The 7,500-nt window shown below is 41.6% G+C and overlaps 1 long non-coding RNA gene across 1 annotated transcript in view; it reads right to left on the minus strand.

The window, feature by feature from the left end:
- Nucleotides 1–6: 6 nt before the first annotated feature.
- Nucleotides 7–7,500, minus strand: part of LOC147006370 (uncharacterized) — a 31,937-nt gene continuing 24,443 nt past the window's right edge. Inside the window, exons 5-6 of the long non-coding RNA XR_015054882.1 lie at nt 5,305–5,375; nt 7–4,994 (exon numbers count right to left, since the gene is read on the minus strand). This is a non-coding gene — a long non-coding RNA (uncharacterized LOC147006370). The remainder of the gene's footprint in view (nt 4,995–5,304; nt 5,376–7,500) is intronic.

Below are 7,500 nucleotides of genomic sequence, written 5' to 3' on the forward strand. Positions count from 1 at the left end.
GCAAGAGCAACCACAGTAGGTTTTGCTGATGTGCACGGTCAACCTCATGTTGATCTTTTCACAGCTTGTAGTGTTTGTCGTGAGGTCTTCTGGATGGTCTAGAGTGGGGGTTCCCGACTGGTGGTACATGTACCACCAGTGGCACATTTCAAGTTTTCATGAGGTACATGGAGACCTTGGAAATCCACCTCTGGGATTGTATGACCTTGGTGTGAGTGTTTTTTTTTTTCGCATTTTTTTCTGTGGTGGGAAGCGACTTCTGCCGCCGCTCACTATTTTCCGACCATGTATGGTAGTGGACAAATTTGTTGTGCGTTTGAGTTTTCGATGTGTTGTGCGGTTTTCTGCCACTATCATACAGTACGGGAAATCTAACAACCTCATTCTTTGTGTGGGTGTGTTCTGGCTGGTGTGCATAATGGTTGTGTGTGTAATTGTGCTGCGGGTTTTTTCTGTGATAACAGGTGATTTTTTGTTTTTTGGCACCTGCTCATTTTATTTTTCGAACGTAATATGTATCTATCGTGCATTACCGTTACCATTGACAGTCCAGTAACAAAGAAATTTTTCTTCATTTTTGTGTGAGACGTTGACACTTTTTCTGTTATTTCACTTATTTATTCCTTTTTCATTTTATATTTATTCCTGTCATTTCATCTTTCAGATCACAGTCGTGAGCATCATGACCAAGCCCAAACCCAAGTATCCAGAGGATTCCTTGAAATTTGGTTTCACTTCAATTCTCAACGACATTGAAGTTCCGCAATGTGTGCTTTGCCTAAAGACACTTGGCAACAACTCAATGAAGTCAAGCCTAGTCTCCCGGCATCTGGAGAAAGCTCACCCCGGTGATAAGAACAGAGATCTTGAATTTTTCAAGTGGAAAGAGACATCCCTCAACAAACAGACTCTATTCAGGTGGGAGCTTTCACCAGCAATCCAATGCAGCAGTGAAGGCTTCATACAAGGTCACACTCATGATTGCCAAGCAAAAGAAACCATACACTGATGGAGAAGATCTCATTCTCCTGGCAGCCAAAGAAATGGTGCATTCTGTCATTGGAAATTATGCTGCAAAGAAACTGAACCAAATTTCGCTCTCCAACAACACAGCTCAGCGCTGAATTGAAGAAATGTCCTTGGATATTTCGGAGCAGGTAGTCAGTGAGATTCGCGAATCTCCAGTTGGATTCGCCATACAACTTTATGAGTTCACAAATGTGGTGAATTGTACACAGCTTGTTGTATTTGTTCAGCATGTCAGAAAGGAGGGCTTGAAAGACGAATTATTGTTCAATGCTGCGTTGAAAACCACCACCAAAGCCAATGATGTCTTCCATGTCATGTTTTCATTTTTCAAGAAGTATGGCTTGAAATGGACTGACTTGAAAGGCTGTACCACAGACGGTGTACCAGCAATGTTGAGATGGAAATCCGGTTTTCAATCTCACGTCAAGGAACTGGCTCCGCACGCTGTATGTATGCACTGTATCATTCATCGGTTTGCTCTGTCATGTAAGGTTTTTTCCGAAGGCAATGGGAAGCGTGCCGTCGTTCGTGGTCAAAATGATCAACAACGTGAAATCAAGTGCCCTCAGTACTCAGCTGTCCAAATTGCTGTGTGAGGATTTGAAAGCTGAGCACAGCGTACTCCTCTTCCATACAGAAGTGTGCTGGCTCTCCCGTGGAAACGTTACGAAATGCATCTTCGAGCTGCGAGACGAGCTACTGGAGTTATTCAATCGTAGCTGCAAGTGTAAAGATTTCGTTTCTGCTCTGAAAGATCATTCCTTCATTCTCCATCTCGCCCTGAACGGGTTCAACTGGAGTCTTCAAGGGACCGAGGCGACGGTTTGCAAATTTATGTCAAAGCTCAGAGCTCTCTGTCAAAGCTCTCAGGAAACCTTGATTGTGGAGAGCGAACATTTTGGCTGGTGTGTTCGCCATGTTTGCAACTGTCAGAGGTTCTGGAATTGAACAGTACATCCTCTGGGAACTTTAGGGCTCTGGCCTGTGAGCATCTTGGCAACCTGGAGGTGGAATTAAAAGGATACTTCCTGAACCTCAAGGAGGAGGACCTTCATTTCCTGAGCAATCCATTTAGGGCCTCACTGAAGAATTACCGGCAGGAAATGGAATGCAAGAGGTCCTGATTGACCTCCAACATGATTTAACCGCATGGGAGGCATACCGTGAGAAGACTTTGTGTAACTTTTGGTTCTGCATGCTGAAGTCTGACAAGAGTCACAGAACCTGCTGTTCGAGCGCTGCTGTTATTGCCAACAACGTAGTTATGTGAATCAATGCTTTCATTGTTGTTGGGCATCAAAACAAAACACAGATCGAGGCTGAGGAGCCCAGAACATGATCCGAGATGTGCTGCCACAAAATAAATAAATAAATAAATAAATAAATTATCGCCTCATGCAATGATGATCTTGTTCGCAATAAACAAGCTCAAATTTCCTATGAGCTGTGTTGTGAAGTTTGGCGAGTGTTTTGAGTATTTTTCATTCCAAATGACTGGTTGAAAATAAATTAATTAATCAATAATTTCAACTTTTCATGAATTTCTAACCCTTCGTTGATTGGTGGTACAGCCACAACACGAGAAGGCCCAAGTGGAACGCGCAGCCAAAACAGTTAAGATCCTCTGGTCTCGGGCTTCAACGGATTTTGCATGGAAGCATCTCAACAAGTCTGTGGATTCATCACACGATACAAGTGGTTCAGAGACAGTCACACATCCAGATACAAAGTGAGATGGTAAATGCTGATAAACAGATACTGCAGTTCCATGGAATGTGTCTTGACCATCTGGTGTATCGACCTTGATATCCACATCATCAGCTGAACTTGCACAGGTATGACCTTGCAGACTACAGGTGGGATGTAGATACCATTGTGATGCCTCATTGTGTAAAATGCGTTGTTTGTTTTCTGAGTGGTGATTGCATTGACAGAGTGCAATGGTATTCTCACAGTTTCTGCACTCAGTATATTAACATCATTTCTGCTACGATTCACGTGATGACTGCGAAGAGAGAGTCCAACTGCTGGTGGTGTCTCATTTTTATTGTGAAAGGATTCCGTTGAGGAAACTGGCTTGTATGCTAGTTTGTGGTCAGACTTTCAATTGTGAATAATTTGCTGACAAGTTAGGTTGATAGACCGTCTGTTATCTTCTGCTCGTTGGACTGTCTCGACATGTCTTGAACCCTGTAAGACCCAAATGATGAAGAAAAGTAATTCATGAGGAGTAAACGGAGGCAACAATTGAAAGACGATCCACCATTGGGAAACGATGTTCAGGAAAGCAAACTCCTTGAAATGCAGAAAGTGGAAGGAACGGAGGTTCATGATATGAAGGAAAAAATGGCGTTCACAGTGAACCAGAACTTTGGTAATATAGAACAAAAGGAAGAACAATATCAAGAAGAACAAAAGAAGGATTTACAAGCAAAGGAAGAACTTCAGGAAAAAGAGGAGATGTTGCTCCAAAAAGAAGATCTCATTCAATGAGAGAAGACGTTCAGGGCAGAGAACGTGAGTTAACGGAAATGGGAAATGGACACACAACGGAAATTGAACAAAGAATTGCAGTTAAAGGAGGAAGATGAACGGAGGAAACGAGAGGAGGAACAGCAGAAAGAGAAAAAGGAAGCAGAGTAGAGGAAAATACATGAACAGGAGAGGAACAAAGAAGAAGAGTTAAAGATAAGGGAGAAGGAAGAATGCAGACGAGAAAACTGGGAGGGGATTTTCAGGATGAGAAATTTGAAGTTTGTATCTGTGAAAAGCGCAAAAACACAGAACGTAGGAGGAAAATGGTTGAAGTAGAAAAGAAAATGTTAGAACATAAAAACTTGAAGCAAGATGTGCAGCAACGGGAGCAAGATTTGAAGATATATCAGGAACAGGAGCTGGAGTAGCAAGGGGTGTTTGAAGCCTTTATGAACGGGAAATATGAAGAGATAAAGAAACAGCAGCTCCATCTATACCAAAAAGGGGAGGAGCTTAATCATCGAGAATGTAATGTGAATAAATCGGAGGTTGAGACTCGTCTGAGAGAGAAAAAGGAAGAACACAAGAGAGCAATGCGAAGTTGTGTGGAAAACAAGAGAGTTCATTTTAATGAAAAGAGAATATGGGATAAGAGAGAGGAAAGGTCATGCGGAGTTCAGGGAGCAAGAGATCTTGGAGAGAGAGAGAGACCAAAGTGCAAAAAGCAGCAAAGCTTGCTGAGGAAAGAGTTGAAAAAGACGTTTTGTATAAATGATGACAGGGTGAAGCAGCAACATAAGAAACAGCAGGATGTTGATTGGCAACCACCTGAACCAAAGCCTCATAAGGATGAAGGGCTGCAACAGCAACAACAGTACAGTGTTGTTCTTAAGTGCCAACCGAAGCCTCACTGTGAAGGCAGGACACAACAACTGAAACGGCATGATGGTGATCAGCTGCCGGCCAGACTGAAGCCTCACCATTCATCTCAATCCAAGCTTCTCAGTGATGAACCAGTGGAGATAGAAAGGCGAAAAAATAACCTCATGTTCCGTGGAGTAAAGGAAGGAGAAGGTGAACATGACAGGGAGGTTTTGGCAAAATTGATTGAAGCCATGAACCAGAACATAGAGCCTGGATGGACTTTCCGCGATGGACGCTACATTGAGAATAGATTCAGACCTATGAAAGTTGTGCTCAGTTGTGAGTCCGTTCGGAATCTGGTTCTTACCAATAACAAGAAGGAACGCAATTTGAATGATCCCTCTCTCTGCACAAAAAACAATTTCATCACTCCAGATTGCATTCCACTCCAAAGAGAAAAAACAAGAGATGCTGCAGAGTGATCTTGATAAAAAGAGGGAAAGTGACCAACATGGGAAATACACCATCAAAGGACACAAAGTAGTCCTCCTGAAGAAGCTCAGCGGCAAGCCTCATCTTCATAGATGATGAAGTTCCCTCCTCATCTCCCATAATAGTCCCCTCACCTGACACACATTCAAGGAAAAACAGAGAATATTCCATTGAAAACAATTTACTTTGTCACACGGTCTCTTTCAAATAAGTGAATGCTCCTGAGATCACATTGGAGCCATCACTGAAACATTTTGTGATTGTACAATGATGGACAGGGAGTTCACTCCTGATGGATATACTGCATTTCATAAATATAGGAAGCTGAACTTTTATAGTGAAGGAACGAAAGCTGAGGAAAAACATGGTGGGATCTTATTGTTGGTGAAATGCAATTGATCACCTTGCATTGTTCATGAGCTACATCGTGAACGGAAGCCTCACCTTGATGACGGACAGCAACAGCAGAAGCCATGTTTTGTGCAGGACCTTCAACAGGTAAGCACTCTTCAATACTTTGGGGCAGGTTGGGTGAACACACGATGGGTGCAAACACAGCCAACAACAAGATCAAAACATAAAGAAAAATACATCTTGTCACTGTCTTTCACAGACATTGCTGTTAATTCTTCCTTCGATGAAGAAGAATATCCTTAATTGTGGAGAAAATTGTAATTATAATTTCTGTGGGAAGGTAACTTCTTGGCATGGTCACCCTCAAGCAGAAAAAACAACAAGTACTTTTACTGCCTTCGACTGGATGAGATAACCCGATTGACCTTTTCCTCACCTGTTCCATCTGAGCATTTCATTCTGGGTCCTTTTCTGAACAAGTTATTAAACTGATCAAGATATCAATGCACCTCATCTTTCATACTTCTTTTGTTTTATCAAAGGCCCCTCAGAGGAGGTGCTCATTCCCTCCTCCACCCACTCACCTGAAATCATTCCACCAGTTAAAATGAAAATTACCAAGATTCATGCTTTACATGACAAATTATTCCAAACTTTGGCAAAACTTCCTGTTCTTCACCTGCATCATGTTCCATTTTATCTGTGCCTCAGAAGTGTTGAGGAGAAACAAATATTTTCCTGAACTTTAATCCAGACAAGCACAAAGGAAATATTCCAGTTGGTAGAAGTCTGGCATGAGTGTTTTTGTGTCCATTTCAAAGTCATTGTGTTCACCTGGATGATCATTAAAAGTAATTGTTTGAAAAACTTTCGTGCAAATCCAATGGTAGTTTGTGATGAATAAAATAAAGATGTGAAATCGAAGGCAAAAGAAGAGAAAAATTGAATTGAGATGCAGAAAGCAAATGAGAGAATACAGAATTTCCAGGATTGCGTTGGAAGGCATGATAATGATGTCGATTATGACGACAATGTCATTGAGTGATTTTGACTTCATTTTGTTGAAGTGTGTGCAGAGGAAGAAGTTCTAGTAATGGCCGCTGGAGAAGAAGACGTGATGTTTGGCAGTAAATCCATCATCACCCCGGCTTCGAAATGATCTTGCAAGGAAAGATGAAACATCAGACTCTTTCAGGTGGCTAATCCAAGATTTCTTTAAGAAACGTTGGTCTCGAGAACTACAGGTACGTAAACCTTCCATCGATATTACTTAATCTCTTGCACCATTTTCATGTCCATGTTTTTAGTCATTTCCTTGCTTGTCTATTTATCAACATAAATGTCTGCGTTTTTGTGTGTGTGTTTGTGTGTTAAACATAAATCCAAGACTATGAAACCAACACCCCATTAAAAGAAAATTAAAGGACTTTTGTAATTATTTCCTTTATGAGGCACCTCCTCAGCCACTTCATTCTCCCTCAAAGAGCATCCTCGGTTACTTTGCTGGGGTCTTAATTTGTCATTTTTTTGGCGTGCTCAAACATGCCTTGACTTGAACAGGCTGCAATGGTTTCTTCACGACAAAATTCTTTTCCTCTCTTCATTTTCCTCACCATCATCGAATGCTTGATCATCATCCCTATGAATCGCCAGATACATTGCAATGCTTATAAACGCCAGGACACCAGCGTTCTGGGTTTCATTTCATTTTCGCACAAGCCACAACATCGAGAATCTCTTAAACTCAGCGAAATCACAAAACTTAAGCTCCCGAATTGAACTGCAAAAAAGCAGTTCGTCTAATTTGGACATTGTTTGATATTTCTGGCGTATCCGGGAGGTGTGTGTTTAATACGATTGTCGGTGATCACCAATCGCTTTCCAAACCAGCCGTTACGAATCAACCATTTCATTGGAACGGGAAAGATGGAGAGATAAAGAAACAGCAGCTTCATGTCCAGCAAAAAGAGGAGGAGCTTCAGATTTGGGAATGTAATCTGCATAAATCGGAGGAAGAGACTCGTCTTTGAGAGAGAAAGGAACGGGTTTTACAAATCCATGTATTCAATACTATACATGTTATGTTATACTTCATTGTAACTTGAACTGAGAATGTTTGCTTTTCGTGCAGTTTAAAATGTGGATGTAAAATCAAACGGAGATAACGATTGAAAGACGATCCACCATTGGTAAATGATGTTCGGGAAAACAAACTCCTTGAAATGCAGAAAGTGGAAGGAACGGAAGTTCATGACGTGAAGGAAAAAAATGGCGTTCACAGTGACC

Source organism: Eptatretus burgeri, unplaced genomic scaffold (genome assembly GCF_056783735.1).
Source record: "Eptatretus burgeri isolate ZD-2024b unplaced genomic scaffold, Ebu_testis_v1 Ebu_testis_scaffold_3183, whole genome shotgun sequence".
NCBI lineage: Eukaryota > Metazoa > Chordata > Myxini > Myxiniformes > Myxinidae > Eptatretus > Eptatretus burgeri.